This window comes from Rhinatrema bivittatum, chromosome 16 (genome assembly GCF_901001135.1).
Source record: "Rhinatrema bivittatum chromosome 16, aRhiBiv1.1, whole genome shotgun sequence".
Lineage (NCBI taxonomy): Eukaryota > Metazoa > Chordata > Amphibia > Gymnophiona > Rhinatrematidae > Rhinatrema > Rhinatrema bivittatum.
In genome coordinates this window covers 48,839,740-48,859,100 of record NC_042630.1, presented here as the reverse complement: position 1 = coordinate 48,859,100, position 19,361 = coordinate 48,839,740, and the positions used below count along the sequence as shown (strand labels likewise).

At 40.7% G+C, this 19,361-nt stretch overlaps 1 pseudogene; it reads right to left on the bottom strand.

Annotated features, from left to right (window-relative positions):
* LOC115077639 overlaps nt 1–19,361 on the bottom strand; it is a 101,372-nt pseudogene that overhangs the window by 1,513 nt on the left and 80,498 nt on the right.

Below are 19,361 nucleotides of genomic sequence, written 5' to 3'. Positions count from 1 at the left end.
TCCAGATGTCCATGTTCCAGCCCTGAGGTGTGTCTCCTGTTCCAGTATCTGTGTTCCAGTCCTGATGTTCCCGCTGTTCCATATGTCCTTGTTCCAGCACTGAGGTCTGTCTTAATCCTTGTTCCTGATCCTGATGCTTTAACCTGCCTTGTGCTGCCAGGAGTGCAGCGTATCCTTGCCTTGTGCTGCCAGGAGTGCAGCGAACCTGCTTCCTCTTTCCTGTGCTCTCCCGCTCTCTGCGTGGTCCGCGACCAGCCTTCCAGGGCTGAGTAGGGCACGCTTGAGGCAGGGTGGTCCGCGACTCAGTCCCGCGGGTGGTCTGAGTAGGGCGCCCTGAGGGATGGTGCCCATGTCTTCCTTCAGCCCTCGTTCCTGACTCCACCTCTGTGCATCCAGTACCTCGACCTGAGTCCACGTCTGAGCCTGTCCACGTCTATGCATCCTACACCTCATTCCTGAGTCCACGTCTTTGCCTGAGTCCACGTCTAAGGATCCTGCATCTATGCCTGAGTCCACGTCTATGGATCCTGCACCTCGTCCTGAGTCCACGTCTATGCCTGAGTCTACGTCGTTCCTGAGTCTCGTCTGAATCCATGTTCCAGTCATCGCTGTCCTAGCCTCATCCGGCCTGCCGCTTCGTGCCGTACTCTGCGGCAGGTCTGAAAGGGCTGGGAACGGTCAGAGGACTGTTCACAAGACCAACATTGCGTTGTTGGGTCTTCCGTAGCGTGCAGGTCCGGAGGAGGGCCTGTCTCCATGTCACTCCAGCCCTGCTCCCGTCCAGCCCATGCTCGGGCATGCCACGCCTCCCGCGGCACCTCTTCAGAGCCTCTGGGGTCGAGCCGTGGCCCAAGGACACACATCACCCAGGAGTGGGATCGCTCTCCAAGTTCTCCACAACAGATGGCCCTTTTAGTCATTCCCACGCGATACAGTAAGTAAAATGTGCAGCCAAGCCGCACATTTTACTTTAAGAAATTAGTGCCTACCCAAAGGTAGGCATTAATTTCTGCTGGCACAGAGGAAGTGCACAGAAAATTAGTAAAAACTGCTTTTCTGTGCACCCTCCGACTTAATATCATGGCGATATTAAGTCGGAGGTCCCAAAAGTTAAAAAAAAGTGAAAAATGTAAAAAAAAAATTTTTAATGGGCCCGCGGCTTGCGGGTTGAAAACCGGACGCTCAATTTTGCTGGCGTACGGTTTCCGAACCCGTGGCTGTCAGCGGGTTTGAGAACCGATGCCGGCAAAATTGAGCATCGGCTGTCAAACTCGCTGACAGCTGCCGATCCTGTCCAAAAAGAGGCGCTAGGGACACGCTAGTGTCCCTAGTGCTTCTTTTTACCACGGGCCCTAATTTAAATAAATTAATTTACTGAATCGCGCGCATAGGAGAGTGGCCTGTGCGCGTGCCGGGAGAGCAGGTGCTCGCCCGCTCTCCCGCGATTTTTACTGTATCGGCCCATGTGACATCAATGTTGATATCATCTTCTTCCTGAAGAGCCTGGCCATCAGGAATACCATGATATACCACATTGTTTATAGAAGTGCAAACAGATTTTGGGAAACCTCCATAGCATAAAGGTGATGCATAAGCATTATGAGCAATTATTTCCTGATGAACGAAAGTATCTATTTTTTCAGGTGTCATGCTAACCTTGAAACTCTTCAGAGCTTGGAGTAAAATATGACCCTAAGCTTCTCAAAAGCTGAGTTACAAGCCCTTCTCACTAAACCATCTATTTTTGAAACTAATACTATTCTAACAGATAATGACCAGTGATCTATGCTGAATAAATTACTTTGACGTTCAGTACGCACTTATCTCCATGCATATACACTGTTAGAATATTGCAGACAACAAAGGATTCCACGCAGCCTTCCTATCTTAAAAGAACCTGATTTGTACAAGGAAGATCCAGACTTTATACAGGACTGGAATGCCGTGTTAAACAAATGCAGTTTGAATCTGATGATCCTTATTATTAAAAATGCTCAGAAAAAAAGATGAAGAAAATCAAGCAGAAATAACCACTTCATGACACTCCTAGATTTAAATATACTCAAGGAACTAATTTACAGAACCAGCTGGTTCATTCTGAGTCCTCTATATATCAGCGTTCTATTGTAACAGGCTCACACAATGCATGTGGCTCCTGTTCAGTGTGTTCCATAATGATTCAGACATCTGCTTTATTTTTCTCTAGATTAAACTTTAGTTTGGTTTTGAAATCTAATACTGACTGCTTATCTACAGGTATCATTTATCTTTTACAATGCCCATGTAACCTTTGGTATGTTGGGAAGACCAAACGATCCTTGAAAACTTGCCTTATAGAACATCGCTCCTGTTTAAATAAAGGGCATTTGACTGCACCATTAGTTGCTCATTGTCTAGAGCAATCACACTCTTTTGATTCATTAAAAGCTTGTGTCTTACAGCAATTTCACCCGACAAGGCGAGGTGGTTTCAATGCTGTTTTGTTGCAGGCAGAACAGCGCTGGATTTATCGCTTGAATACAGTACATCCTGCCAGATTAAATACGGCTTTAGATCTTCATGTTTTTCTGTGAATGTGTTCCTTTGTTGTCTGTTGCCTAGGCGCTATGACAATTGTACGTCATGACGTCACTACGCCATTGAGACGTGGGCTATTTAACTTTGATAACCGGTTTTATGCGGTCTCTGTCCCACTTTTGGATAATCTTTGTGAGACTCAGCGTCCGAGAAGAAAAGGTCAGCTCTTCAAAAAAAGAAGCTAACTTACAACATTTTTTCATTACACATCTGATTGAATGTTAATGTTTATTATATTTACAGAATCCCTTGATAAATATTATGACTCGCCCCTGAGGAAGCCACATGCCTCATAGCGAAACACCGGCCATTATGTTGGTTTAAGAGTTAGTGATTTCTATACAGGACAGAAGGACACATTAAAATAATTTTCTATAAACACTATTTTGACATCTTTTCAAGCTTTTTGCTGGTTAAAGCCACAAATGATTATTAGACCGGACATTTCTTTTGAGGATAAGAACACGTCATCAGACTTGCTGATGCGGCAACTTAAAAAAAATTGAGTTTTTCTTTGAATATGAATATATTCTAATTTGGATGGTAGAGCTATACTTGAATATTTCAGTAGCAGTTTCCTTTTGTTTTTCAAATACTTGATTTACAGAACCGAAGTAGTGTTCTTTTTCTGTATTTTGTAAAATATGACAAGCCAGTCAACAAGCCTGATGAATCCCTTGAATCTGGTTTTCATTCTTCTATGTCGTCTGCGCAGTCTGCTACAATCACTGTTGTCACATAGTTTGGCTTCTTTATGAGGATCTAAGGAAACCATAACTGGCCAAACTATACTGTATGTAGAACGTCTTTGCCTCTGCAAAAAGAAATATCTTCTTTGTTGAATGTTTAAGTGCCTATATAAGCAGATATGGCTGACTTGTGAGGAGAAAACTCTCTGACAGTTAGTCATACTGCCCTACAAGTTTCCTAGCTGTTGGCTGATCAAGGTACTGCCTTGAAGAATGTGGAACAAGAAGCCTGAGGCTTTCACAGTTTGGAAGGCCTGTGAAAATACCCAAAAAGTAATGGCTATAGACTTCTAGCAGCAATGTAAGCGGTGCTGGGTAGGCTACAATGCCAGGCTGGCTCAGGCTAAGCCTAGGCACTGGTTAGGCCTTGACACCAGGCTGACTTGAGGAAGCCTCAGGGCTGGGTAGACAAGCCCCAGGTACTGGGCCAACTTGGGGCAGGCACTTGTATTAGTAGTGGACTGGTTCTGGGAAGGTGGGAAAAGTAAAAGTTGCAGGAAATAAATGTAGTCAGAATTCTTGCACAGCCTGATGTATTTCTGGCCAGAAGAAACTTTCTAGCAACCAGTGAAGCATTCCTTGGCCTCTCAAATGACCTGCAAGAGGGTGAGCATGGGCCAGCATTAACATCCCTTTTTAAAACATTTTCAGAACCAATAACTACCTTTGTATTCCTTGTCCCTCCAGCCCTCCTTGTACTCTATATAATAAATCATTCTCCACCTCAAAATAAGGATATGAAAACAGAGCACTTTCATTCAACTTTTCCTGGCCTCTCACAATGGTCCCTTCCCTAATTATTTTGCTGGTGATTTTTCCACAAAGCACCAATTTCAAAGCCTCCTATATCACTACTGGATTCTGCTCTGCCCCATCATGAACTTCCCTGTAATCTTTTACAGTGTTTGCAATCATATCACAAAAGTGATCATTCGCTAGTAGCAATGGGTTAAAGCACCAAATCTAATTTGGCAGACCTCCATGAAAGAGCTTTAGAGGAAGATGAACAAGACTATGTTTGTAGACTAAACTGATCAAAATATCGAAGGAACCTGACAGTCACATCAGAGTCCTTGCATAAAGAAAAAAAATCAATCCAGTTATAAGACTTATGCCACTGGGAGAAACACATGCAGTCCCTTCCTGTAGGTATTGACAACTACACCCTTTCACATTAACCTAGCTTATTCATTAGGACATGAAGGCCTTCTTCTTGTCCTCTAGCCTGACCATACCTAGAGGACCTATCACTCCCCAGGTCCTCTAGGTATTCCAGTCCCCTCCCCCCAAGGACATAAGATAATAAGTTGAAATTTTCCAAAGACACCCACAAGCTGCTTATTGTACACTCTCTGTCCCTCATTTGGGTCATATATGCCAGCAAAAGCAAATTGCTCCCCATGCAAAAACATTTTACGGCTAAAGTCAGCTATCTACTCAGATATTTGAAGTTGTAGAGATCAATGTATCAGCATGCACACCCCCCTGCTCTTCAAATTGTAGGAGTTAAAAAACAGCTGTCCTACCCATTCCTGCTGTAATTTAGCATGCTCCAGGTCATTTAGATACATCTCCTGCAAAATAGCTATTTTCACATTTCTCTTAAAATAATCTAATATACACTTATGTTTAAGGAAATGCCTATTCCTCTCACATTGAGGGAGGTTAGATTCATCTCAATTCCAGATATGAATCATTAAACATAACATCTTATATTTCATAGTGGATTAACTACATTGGATTCATAAAACATCTCATACTATAACTACATATTCCCCCAAATCAACAGATCCAGACATGTTTCATTGATTCTCATGATTGGGATTTGACTATTCTGGGCTATGAGTTATTAGAAAGGACAGAGAACACAGAAAAGGAGGAGTAGCTCTTTATGTCAAAAACAGTATCCAAACAACTGAATTGCAAGGGATGTGGGGTTGAGAAGAAGCATTGTGGACCATCCAAAAAAAAGAAGATGGTGCTTCCATTTTACTGGTGTGATCTAAGGGTCACCAATTCAAATGGAAGAGCTGGACAGAGAATGCATCAAATACATCTAAAATGAGGGAAAGAAGGGTGAAGTGTTGGAGATTTAATCTACAGGATATAGACTGGAGTATCCCTTCTACAGAATCTAAAATAAGTTACTCCCTCTTCCTAGCCCCCTCACCCGGAATCTCTCCTCATCCTCCCTCCCCCCCGCTCCCCTTAGCTCCACCTTATGCCAGCATCTTAGCTGCCTCTGCTACTTGTAAATAATACCTGCAATGCTTGATCTCAAGCTCTGCTCCCCCCCCTCCCAAGTCGCATTCTCCCTCCCAATGCACTTTCTTAACACAAGTTATGTGTAAGCCCATACGATGTTCCCATGAACTCTCCCCTTACCCCCCCTTATGCCAGCAACCATAGCTGCCTCTACTAATTGTAAATATTAACTGCAATGTTTGGTATTAAGCTCTGCTTCTCCGTTCCAAGTTGCTTTCTCCCTGTTCAATGTACTCTCCTGTTACAAGTTATATGTAAACTAATATGATGTTCCCACAAATACCAGTATAAAAAAAACTGTTAAATAAATGTGTAAGGACTAATAGAGGAATTGTGGCATAAGAGTGTCTGGTAATTTCTGATGGCGAAGCATTGTGACAAGCTGATAGCTAAAGCAGAAGCTGGGTTGCTTAGAAAAATGAATATCCAGTAAGAACAAGGTGATAATGCCCTTGTACAGGTTCTTGGTGAGGTATCACCTGGAGTACTGTGTTCAGTTCTGGATCCCACATCTCAAAAACATGATAGAGACAGGATGGAGGTGGTCCAGAGAGGCTAACAGATCTGAATATGTATAAACTTGAAGAGAGAAGGTGCAGGGGAGATATGACACAGACCTTTAAATAACTAAAATATTTTAATGATGCATGAATTTCAAACCTTTCCAATGGAAAGGAAACAATAGAACAAGGGTTCATGAAATGAAATTCCATAGGGGACAACGCAGAACCAATGTCACTGAGAGGGTGGTGGATGCCTGGAATGCCCTTCTGGAGGAGGTGGTGAGGAAGAAAACTGTCAAAGAATTCAAAGGAGCGTGGGATAAACACTGTGAATCTCTAAAGGCTAGAGGATGGAAATTAGAAAAGCGTGCAGGTGGATAACTTTCTGCTGTGGCGTTTATTATCCTTAGAGAATACATGGAGATTACTACATTTAACCAATAAACATTGGATCTTTTAATGCCACTGTAATGCTGCTCCCCAATCAGATGGCAGGAGGGAAAAGATAAATTAGATTTAAATGATAACTGATGGCCCCAACTTCTATGGTCTGGGATACTGATATAGAGACATAAGGTAAAAAGCACAGGACTGCTTCTATGGCCAAGTCCATAAGCAAAGCACGACAAGCAGCAGTGTCTGAATTTTCAAGAAAGCTCATTACCCAGTAAAAAAATGTTGCTAGCTGCAATTTTTATGGATCATCACAAGGATGTGTTGGAGTGGCATTTAGCCATTTACTACCCTTAAGAGAAATGTGAGATTAACCTACACAGACTTATAGTTACTACTTTAAGAATCTTGCTAGGCAGATTGGATGGATCTTTTGGTCCTCTACTGCTGTCATTTCAATGTTTCTATATATTTTTATCATAAAGAGGCATTCCTGTATTTCCAGTTTTGTTCTCTATTCCCTCGAGTCCTAACATTATATTTGTATTTGGATTACCTCCACACACTGAGCTGAGGATTGCAAAGTGTTTCCATGATGAACCCTAAGGTCAATGACCTTCTTCCCTGTTAACAAACTTGCCACAGTAGTATGAAATTCTTTTTTCAAAACCTCTGTATCTCTGGCATCACATCAATGCCTGAATGTTAAAAGAAATTGCAATGGGATGTTTATTTGGTTTAACTTTATCACAGTTTAAAAATAAATGCTGATTCTTGTTGAGAAATCTGGAAGGCTTTTATCATTAAATTGTATTAACTTTCATCATCCCCAGCGCTGGTATTCAGACATGTTTATTTAAGAGATTTCAAATAATTGCCAAAAACAAGAACAGCTTTCTTTTTCCCCTGTTTCATTTTCCTAAGATGCTGACATATCATGAGGATCACGTGAGTCATTTTGAATCACATGTCAAGTCCTTCCTCTCTAAACCTGTTCTGTTTAATAAGATGGTTGGGTCAATGAGAAGGATCATAAAGGGACACTTTATGTCTCTACCTGAGGATGAAAGAGTCCAGAAATAACCTAGATAGAGAATATCATCCTTACCTGAAGCTTACAATCATTGCAAAGATAAACATGAAAGCACATTTACAACGAAAGTAGTTTTAAATTATGTCTGAAAATTCATCATATTGGATAATATTAATATAGATTCTAATCTATAGTAAATAAAGGTCTGATACCATCATTTACTTGCTTAGTCAATGGTTTCTGCATCTCTGGCATGAATTGTCCGATGATCTTGGAGTATTTATGTTGGTTGATATGTTATTTTGGGATATGATCCCTGGACATACCAAATCTAGTAAACTGTCTTCTGAATTGTATTATACTTATTATTAGGGATGTGAATCATTTTTATAACGAATTGAAATATCGTACGATAATTCTTAATTTGTTATATATCGATTAAAACAAGAAACAAACACTTTTCTCCCCGAATTTTCATGAAAATCATTTTTTCGGTTAGTGAGCGCTAACTCCTGTTAGCGAGCACTAAGCCGAAAAACAATTTTTTACTAAAAAAAATAATGCCGATCCGGGGGGCCACACAAACCCGAAAGCACAAACGATCAGGCATCCGATGCAATCCATACTTATTGTGCCTATAGAACTGTCCACATTTTGTGAAAATTCATGGTTTTCCACATATGAAATGGTTTAATATACTATCTGTGTTCTATATAAGTGATATTCTATAAGCTTTATTGGCTTGTGTCTAGTATAATGCAGAATTAATTTTATTATTATTGGTATTTGTAATGCATTGAAAGATGTAAACAACACTTTACAAAGATGCATTAGAGACAAACAATGCTCCTTGTAGCTTTCAATCCAATGAAGACAAAGAGACAAAAGTTACAGACAAAAAAATAATAATACAAATAAGACTTAAAATAATGAGACCTTGATTGAGAAGAATTAAACTTGTTGAGTTATTGGTGGAATTAAGTAAGAGAAAGGCAATGTTAATAAAGATATATAGGGTAAAGCTTCTTTGGTGTATGCATAAGAAAATACCAGTGGGGTAGGTGCTTTCTGAGGAGAAGCTCAGAGGTCATTGCACTTAGTTGGTTATAGTCATTGAGAGGGAGGGAGGGACAGTCTCAGGATTTTTTCATTCTTTCTCTGCTTTTGAGATCTCTCATGGCTCTCTGATTAATATACTGCTTCATTCATAAAATAATGATTTAGAATCTCATCTTGAGGGGGTCTGACACATTTCATCTGCAGATCGATGGATAAACTCCATCTAGTCAATTATGATTATCAATCACTATTTCAAAGTTTAGTAATGATCAATAGGAAACGTTTGTGACCTCAGTCCAATTTCCAATGAAAGAGATCACTTTAATATTTAGTTACATGTAGTCCAGTAGGTAGAAACTTAAACTGTGCATGTGGAAATGAGTTAGATATCCCAGTCATGGAGCAACAGATTCTTTACAAAGGGGCACAAAAAACAAATTTTACAAACATTTTAATTGAAATATTCTATCACCCACACACTGAGGTAGATTTTAAAAGAATACGTGATCGTGTACTTTTGTTCGCGCACCAGGCGCAAACAAAAGTACGGTGGATTTTATAAGATACGTGCGTAGCCGCGCGTATCTTATAAAATCCTGGATCGGCGCGCGCAAGGCTGCCGATTTTGGGCAGCCTGCGTGCGCCGAGCCGTGCAGCCTGCTTCCATTCCCTCCCCTCACCTTCCCTTCCCCTACCTAACCCCCCCCCCCCCCCCCCGGCCCTATCTAAAACCCCCCTTACCTTTGTTCCTCGATTTACTCCTGCTAGAAGCAGACGTAAATCTACGCGCGCCAGTGGACTGCTGGTGCGCCGTCATCCAACCCAGAGGCTGGTTCGGAGGCCTCGACTACGCCCCGTTCCTGCCCCCAAAACACCGCATCCCGCCCCCGAAACGCCGCGTCATTTGGCCCCACCCCCAACACGCCCCGACACGCCCCCTTAAAAAAGCCCCGGGACTTACGCGCGTCCCGGGGCTCTGCGCGCGCTGGCGGCCTATGCAAAATAGGCAAGCCGGCGCGGGAGGGCCCTGCACGCGTAAATAAGCCCGGATTTATGCGCGCAGGGCATTTAAAATCCACCCACTATGCTTGAGGCAAGTAGTGGAGTATGTGACTGGTGGAATTCTTCTGCCAAGGTCTGAGAAAATTAAGTGAAATTGCAAAGCAGAGTCAGTGTAAAGCACTTTATCTCTGTTCACAGTGACATATTCATCTTGGTCACTGAGAATGTACTAAGCTTTAGACAGTATGTTCATTTATGTTCCATAAACATAGTTCTGCTCAATGTGAGTTTACATCATATTTGTCAATTATTTAATCAGAGCAGTGAGCTAGATAAAATGTAGTCAGCTGTTCTCTTCATGGGAAGTTTGGCTAAAAGTCAAGTAAACTAAGCAGGTATTTGGGCTATGTAGTCTCCATCTCAAAAGACCAAACTTAACGGATTCGTGCAAGATGCAGACATTGACAAAGAGAGGAAAGAAGAAACTTCTGATAGTGAAAAAACGTCATAACATGATCATTAAAAGATAATTATATTATTGAAAGCTGTAAGAGAACAGATTATCTTCCAATGCCCTTGCATATTATTTTTCATCACCTATATTGGTCTTTGGCCTTCCAATACACAGGGAAAGAAGAACGTATATTTTTTTAATAAAGCAGAGAATAGAGAAGAAGCGCATCTTTATTTTGTATGAGATCTAGGAGAATCCTAATAATAGAGATCCAACTTGATGTTGTATAGCTATTTCTATATATCTATATCCATTTCTAAAAATATTTATATTTTTATATACATATGACCACAGTGCTTAGATAAAGAGTTAAACAATTAACCACCAAGCAGTATTCCAACATAGAACCAGATGTGCAGTGAAAGGAAGAACCACAAGAAGGAGCAAGAATTGCTAAGTGTGCGTCCCAGATGCACATTTTTTTTGCATCTGGAGTTCATGCTAATAGTCTCAATCACATGCATTTGCATGTGATTAGCGCTATTAGACTCACTCCATGTTGGACGTGCGTTGTAGAGGGATTAATTAGTGCCTATACAACCTGCGTCCAACTGCAGGTTAAACATTACACTCGGCTGAGTGCACTGTATTGCATCGGCCCCAATAGATGATTATTTTTTTTATATTATGATAACAGTGAGTTTACCATTCAGACTTTATGGGATGCATTTAAAGCCATTTACAGAGGGGATATAATTAGCTATATGGAAAGAACATGTAAAGAAGTTAATAAAGATATCATATCTTTAGAAGCAGAAATGTCTTGATTTAAATAAGAACACATTAAAACAGATAATAACTGTCTCCTGCCATCCTTATCTGAGTTGAATTCTCAGTATAATAAAATGTTTAATCAGATGGCAGGAGCTCTAAATATTACTCAGAAAATAGTAAAAGTGGTCATCAACTTGTATGATATCTGAAATACAAACAGGAATAAAGGAAGACCTCAGCTATTAAATCAGATGGGACAACACTTTTGATAAATGATGAGAAAATCACTGGCTGCTTTAATAAATGTTATCATTCCCTATATTCCTCAGTTTACCTCAAGATCCTGGCTTGATTTCTGATTTTTTATCCAAATTATATCATCCAATTCACATGAATGTTGATCGAGAGTTATTAGATTCCCCTATCAGTTTAGATGAATCAGGAAGACTATCTTCTCACTCCAGTGTGGAAAGGCACTGGGCTTAAAATGACCTTTCTGTGGAATTTTATAGGGCTTCCCCGGAAAAAATCCTGACAAGATTATTAGATTATAATAATAATCTGATTTTGAACACTACCCCTTCCTCTCAATGAAGCACAAATGATAGTTTTTCCTATACCAGGCAGAGATGAACAACTGCTTACTAATTATAGTCCCATCTCGCTATTGAATATTGACTATAAAATCCTGGCAAAACCTCTGTCCCACAGATTGGGAATAATCAGATTCATAATAGGGCATTATATAACTGATAATGCTTGGACATTTCTTAACGTTATTAATATCACCCAAACTGCGGAATAACCCATTGTCACATTTTCTTTGGATGTAGAAATGTCTTTTGATTAAGTTGAATGAGACTACTTATTTGTTGTAATGCACTAGTTTGGGTTTGGGGATTCAAGTCTCAAGAAGATGCGGATGCTATATAATAATCCATGCTCCTATTTGCTGATCAATGAGGCTTTATATTATCAGTTAAGGATTCAGTGGGAAACTAGGCAAGGTTCCCAGCTTTCATCATTTCTTACTTTCCTCCCTATGATAAAACCCATTTCTAAAAAGGATTCCATACGGGCACAGTTAATGTAAACTCATGATCCAGGCTCTGGGATCCCAATACTGATTGACATGGTGAGGTGTTTTTGAAAATCTTGGGATATCAAATCAATTGGCATAAATCAGAAGTCATGACACTAAATGTATTCAGACACAGTGATGTGCATCAGTCGTACAACTTTAATTAAGTATCAGATGTTTAAAGTATTTGGACATTTACTTTTACTCCAGTATTGCTATTACAATTTCCAAATGTGAAAATCACATATACGACTTTCTCAGCAACAATACTACACACTGGTCTACTTTATATTTCTCTTGGGTGGGGCAGGCTGGATGCAATAAAATGATTTTGACCCCACAGATTTGCTGAGTATGATACCCATTCTCTTCTCCTCAAAACTTTACAAGATGGATGCAATTTTAGCTCACTTCAGGGCTGATGCAATTTATTGGGTGATAAGTGTGGGGGGATAAGTGTGGGGTGATAAGTGTGGGGTTGGGCACACATTTTTTGAGTGCAAAAGGAACGCCAATGCGATATCTGGATTAGCGCATCCATAATGCTCGTGCAAAATCTGTGCATAGGGAATAGCACCAATGGCATGCGACTCTTATTTAAATGTGACAATTATCTATTGGTTCCTGATACAGTAACATGCGCCAAAATTTTGTGCGTCCTTAGTGAGCTTTTTTACGTTCTAAATTTTGCACCTGCCTTACCCTGGCGTTATTGTGTTGGAGCTAGTGGTAGCTGGTGGTTCATGAAGATTTCCTGAGGGTTTCCTGCTATTTCGATGGAAACTGTTTACTTTCTGGTCATGCTAACCTTCTTGCATCTGCGAGTAAGAATTAGGACAGCCACATGGGCGATAGCAAATAACTCTGCCAATGACAGAAGACCAGAGGACCATGTGGTGGAGCACAAGCACCCTTATAAAATATTTATTAAAAGCGATGTCCTGTTCTGGGGCCATCATAAGATACCCTGGACTTCGACGTCAGTAATGTCAAAAGGACACCTAAATGTTGAATGTCCATTACTAGAACAATAAATGCCAAAGTCCTTTTGGGTTAATTACTGCTTTAAGAAAACTGTCCCATGTTGACTAGTAACTGGAATAAAAAGGCCCGAAGAGAAAAAATGTAATTGTCAGCCCAGAGACAGAACAACAGAGGCTGAGAACGGCATGAGAGTCAGAATGAATGCAAGATAAGAAGGTGCCAAGACAGAAGCCACAAGAACAAAAGAAGTACTGAGTAAGCATAATATATGATGTCTGATAGGCGCATGAAGGAAAAGTACAAGCAAATGTAGGGGATGAGAGAGGGGAGGGGGGGGGGGGAAATGTGCGAGCCATGTTTAACAGTGTATAAAAGACTAATACAAATTCAAAATGATGAGTAACTGGCATTGCTCAGAAAGCAGTTCATTCTGTAAACTGGGCTCCGTTTACTCCCTTAAGGAAACACAATCTTGTTTCCTTCGGTTTCCGTATCAACTTTTGTATGTATAAAAAAAAACAAAACCTGCCAGCTATTATAGATTTCTAAGCTACTTAATAAATGTTGTTTTGAAACTAAAAGGCTGTTTCATTGCTGGATTTGTGCCCTGTCTGGGGAGGAAACCAGGTAGGGTAAGTTTCAAGATTCAACAGTCCAAGTAATGTATGAAAGCCCGATGCCTCAGTCCTCAGGCATCTTTAACTGACAAGGGCATTTTATGAATCCTGAATTTTTGGGTTTGTTTAAAAATGTGTGTTTTTGGAACCTGCCTGCCACACAACTGTGATAAGCTGAGGATGTGGTTGTTCTGTATTAAAAAGACACCAGATGGACCCTTGGTCTGACTAGTATGGCATGTCTTATGTTCCTTATGTTGTTATGCTTTCAAGTGCATCCCAGAGCCATCTGTAGACCCTGCAGGCAGTGGGTTATTCGGCCATACACAATTCTCCTTGGATTACCTGAGTCAGAAGTGATGCGAAGATACCATCTCAGGCCTAGTGCAACTGAGACACTGTATGAAGACCTGCACAATGATATTGATCCAATCACCTCTTGCAACCATTTGGTCCTGGGTTGGTGAACTTCTGTGTATCTTGCATTTTTTCATGATAGGAAGTTTCCAGAATACAGTAGGACTGGTTTGTAGGATGAATCAGTCCTCAGTCTCGCAACACTTTGGACAAGTCTTGAGGGCTATAATGAAATGTATTTGACAGTGTATTTATTTCCCAGTGGACCTAGGCAACTGCAGGAGATTCGGCGTAAATTCTTTGAGTTAGCTGGGATGCCCAATGTATTGTGGTGGTGCACTAATAAGGAGGTGCTACAGACAATAGTGCATCCCTAGCGCCTCCTTATTAGCTGTAGAAGTGGCTGTCAGCATGTTCGACAACCATCGCTCTATTTTACCTGTGTTGGTTTTCGAATCCACTGATAGCTACGGGATAGTAAAACGAATGCGGATAAAATTGAGCGTCCATTTAAACTTTTTTTTTTTTACTTTTCTTTTTTTAAGTTTTGGTTCCTCTGACTTAATATTGCTAGGATATTAAGTTGGAGGGTTAATTTCTGAGCGTACAATGTGTGGCTTGGTCACACATTTTACTTTCAGTATTCCAGGGACTAACTAATAACCTCATCAAAATGCATTTGCATGTGATGAGTGCTATTAGTTTTTTTTTTTTGGGGGGGGGTGTTGTCTGTGCGTTTTCAATGCGCTAAACCCCTTACTGTATAAGGGGTAATAGACATGCGTTGAAAATGTGCAGCCAATTGCAGGTTAAACGGTACGCTCAGTTGAATGTGCCTTACTGTATTGGCTTGCTTGTATTTTATGTATTGCTAAATGCATCACTAAATTAAATATAGCCAGATCTGTGCCAGTCAGATCAACCCCAAATGTCCTCTAACAGTCCCTAGTTTAAACCTCATCTCTGACCTCAAAACTAACCAAAGCTTTTAAAAAATGGCTTATTTGGGCAGACTACCAAAAGCATTTAGTGGCTGATATTGTTGACTTCCTGGTTACAGCTTTTTTCAGGGCCATATTTAACTCCTTACTTCTTAAGCTATAAATCAAGGGGTTTAACAGTGGGAGAGTGACTATGTACAGTGCAGTAGACAGCTTGTTCGATTTCATGGAGTCCCCTGACTTGGGACGAAGATAGACTCCTATCATAGTCCCATATAAGAGGATGATGACTGTGAGATGAGAGGAGCAGGTGGAGAAGGCCTTGCTTTTTCCCTCTGTAGAACGGATTTTCAGGATGGAGGAGATGATAAAAATGTAAGATGTCAGGGTTAGAAGAAATGGGGCATAGACTGCAAACACTGATTCTACAAATGTCATAGTTAGAATAACAGAGGTATCTGAGCAGGAAAGTTCCAGCAGTGCTGTGACATCACAGAAGAAGTGATCAATTACATTGGAGCCACAGAAAGAAAACTGGGATATAACAATAGTATGAGGGACTGGCCCTAATAAACCTGTTACTCCTGAGACCATTGCCAGAAGAGCACAGACCCTTTTATTCATGACAATGGTGTAACGCAGGGGATTGCATATTGCAATGTAACGGTCATAAGCCATGGTAGTGAGAAGCAGAAATTCTATCTCAGTACAAGTCAAAAAACAATATAACTGTATAATGCATGCATTGAATGATATGGTGTTTGTTTTTGTCAGGAGGATTGACAGTAACTTTGGCACAGTAACCATCAAGGAAGAGATATCAAGGAGTGACAGATTGGCCAAGAAGAAATACATGGGGGTGTGCAGGTGTCGATCAGCGCATACTATGCAGATAATGAGGAGGTTTCCCAGCATGGCCATCAGGTAGAGGAGTGAGAAGAGAGTGAAGAGAGGGAGCTGCAGCTCTGGGAACTCTGGGAACCCCAGAATCAGGAATTCTGTCACTCCAGTGTCATTTTCCATGTTCTTGTTTTCATGCTACATGGATGCTGAAATAGACAACATCCTATAAAAAAAAAAAAGGCAAAATTAAGTTTACACTGAAAACAAAGAGAGAGAAAAATATTTTCCTATAAATGCTGAAATAAAACATTGGATCATCCAAGTAAATGAAGTCATTCATTATACACTAAACAAACATGACAATCAACTACGGAACATCCTACAGAAGAAGCAAAAAGGATCCATATATCCCTCAAACAGAAAACACAGCGCAGGAAGAATCTAAAAAACCAAAGAAAAAACGTGAGTACAATCACTCAAACATGACATACAAGATTCTGAATACTTACGCCAAATGCACGCTCCTATCATTCATTATATTTAATAGAGATGTGAATCGTGTGCCAGATCGTCTTAACGATCAGATTCGGCTGGGGGGGGGGGAAATCTGATCGTTAAGATATATGAATTGGAATAGTTTCCGATTCCAATTCACATCGCTAATTCTTTTTTTAGGGAGGCCCGCGCAGCTAAAAAAAAAAAAAAAAAAAAACACCCGACCCTTTAAATCGACCCCCCCCCCCAAAAAAAAACCTTTTAAAATTACCTGGTGGTCCAGGGGAGCCTCGGGGAGAGATTTCCCGTTCCCAGGCATCAGCTGTTCTAAAAAAAAAAAAAATGGCACCGATGCCCCTTTGCCCTTACCATGTGACAGGGTATCCGTGCCATTGGCCGGCCCCTGTCACATGGTAGGAGCACTGGATGGCCAGCGCCATCTTTAAAGATGGCGCTGGCTATCTTTACTCATCAGCCCCTATTATAGAGTATAGAATAATAGGGGCTGATGAGTAAAGATGGCGCCAGCCATCCAGTGCTCCTACCATGTGACAGGGGCCGGCCAATGGCATGGATACCCTGTCACATGGTAAGGGCAAAGGGGCATCAGCGCCATTTTTTTTAGAACAGCTGATGCCTGGGAACGGGAAATCTCTCCCCAAGGCCCCCCTGGATCTCTCCTCTCCCCGAGGCCCCCCTGGACCACCAGGTAATTTTAAAAGGTTTTGGGGGGGGGGTCGATTTAAAGGGTCGGGTGGGTTTTTTGTTTTGTTTTTTTTTTTTTTAATCGGGCCATCGGCGCCATTTTAATTAGTGGCAGCCAAAATGGCCCGAGAGCGGGGAGATCGCGCTGGGACTCCCCCCACTGGACCACCAGGTAACAACATTTTGGGGGGATTCGGGAGGGTGGGGGAGGGTAAGGAATTGGTTTTAAAGGGTCGGGTGGGTTTATGGTTTGTTTTGGTGTGCCGGTTTTCCCACCCTCCCCAAAATAATTCCCGTGCCCTATTTAACGATACAATACAAATGCCCCTGACGATAAATCGGGGGCAATTGTATTGTATCGTGCACTCTAATGATTTAGAACGATTTTAAAATTATCTGACGATAATTTTAATCGTTCAAAAACGATTCACATCCCTAATATTTAACGCTCAATCCATAGTAAAAGAAATGCCCATTCTCACAGACAGCAAACCAGATTTCATAGCAATCACAGAAACCTGGATTAAGAACACGGACAACGTTCTAATTAACCAAATTGAAGACCCAAACTACAAAACGTTTTCAATCCCCAGACCAAAAAAAAAAAAAAAAGAGGTGGGGGCCTCATGTTAATCATAAAAAAAACCCCTCCAGATGAAACAAATCATCTGCAAGATATGTTCCCCTTTCGAAATTGCAATATTCAACTCTCCTAAATTAGATCGAAGCTGCTCTCCAGTAATTGAATTCACCATTTCCAATTTAACACTTACCAAACCAGTCATCCTGGAAGATTTCAACTTACATATAGACACACGTCCCCTCACACCCACATGCAAAACAATAACAGATACACTAGCAATTATGGGAATAGAACAAATCAAGGAACCAACACACAAAGCAGGACACAACCTCAATTTAATTTTTATCAACACCAACACCTGGGATACACAAACAAAATTAACCAAAATCCCCTGGTCATATCACTCCCTCATCCAAGCCTCCCTCATGTTCAGCATGAAACCCAACAAAACAGAAAACAAATTTAGAACCATCACATACCGCCCACCGTTTGATATAGAAGAACTGCAACTAAACTTCCAAGAAGAAATCAAGAACATTGACTATTCAAATTCCAAAACAGCCACAAACTCATGGCTCAACATGACCAAAGCATTAGCAGACAGAATAAACCCCACCATCACAAAGGCAATAAAAAACCCTAAACACCTAAATTGCTGGTACAACGATAGCATAAGATCAGCCAAACGTGAACTCAGAAGAAAAGAGAGATCATGGCGCAGGAACAGAAAACATCTATTACTCAATGCCTACAGAACTCATCTAGCAATGTATAAAAAACGTATCCATAATGCAAAAAAGGAATTGTACGCCATCAAAATAAATCAATATCAGCATAACCCCAGAATGCTTTTCACAATCATACAAAACCTCACCAAACCAACAAATGATCCAGGAACACCTTCCAACACAAACAAAAGCAATGATTTCACTGAAGATATAATTGAAAAAAATAAAAAAAAAAAATAAACAACTCCAGCAACAACTCCATCACTCACACCCAAACCTGGAAACTGTTACAGAAAATAACGTCAACTTGGTCCAATTTCGACCCTACCTCCTCACTTAAAATCCAAAATATAATTTAAAAAAATGAATCCAGCAAACCATCCCATTGGCAGTATCCCTATTCAGACAATAAACCACTGGAAACCACAATTTCCAAAGCAATAACAAACATAGTGAACTTTTCCCACTGAAGGAAAATATCCTGAATGCCTAAAATCTGCAATCATCAACCCATTAATAAAAAAGAACAACCTAGACCCAGAGAACATTCAAAATTACAGACCCATATAAACTAGAACAAGGGGGAAAGTCGACAGCCACTCAGCAGTGCATGGTTTGGAGAAATGTATCCTTGAAGGACACTAATAAAACAGGAGAGTTAGGGCATCCCAAGAGAGAGGTTCCATTAAAAGCAAACATAGTCCATATGCCTATATGTAAAAAAAATCACCAAAGCTAATGATTTCCGAATTATCCCAAACAACTGAAAAGCAGGTTGTTAAAACAAACAAAAAACACACTTTGAAATGTCTGTATGCCAATGCCAGAAGTCTAAGAAGTAAGATGGGAGAGTTAGAGTATATAGCAGCAAATGATGAGATTGACATAATTGGCATCACAGAGACTTGGTGGAAGGAGGATAACCAATGGGACAGTGCTATACCAGGGTACAAATTATATCGCAATGATAGGGAGGATCAACTTGGTGGGGGTGTGGCACTTTATGTCCGGGAGGGTATAGAGTCCAACAGGATAAAGATCATACAAGAGACTAAATGCTCAGTAGAATCTTTATGGGTAAAAATCCCATGTGTGTTGGGTAAGAGTATAGTGATAGTAGTATACTACCGTCCACCTGGACAAAATGGTCAGACAGATGATGAAATGCTAAGAGAAATCAGGGAAGCAAACCAATGTGGCAGTGCAATAATAATGGGA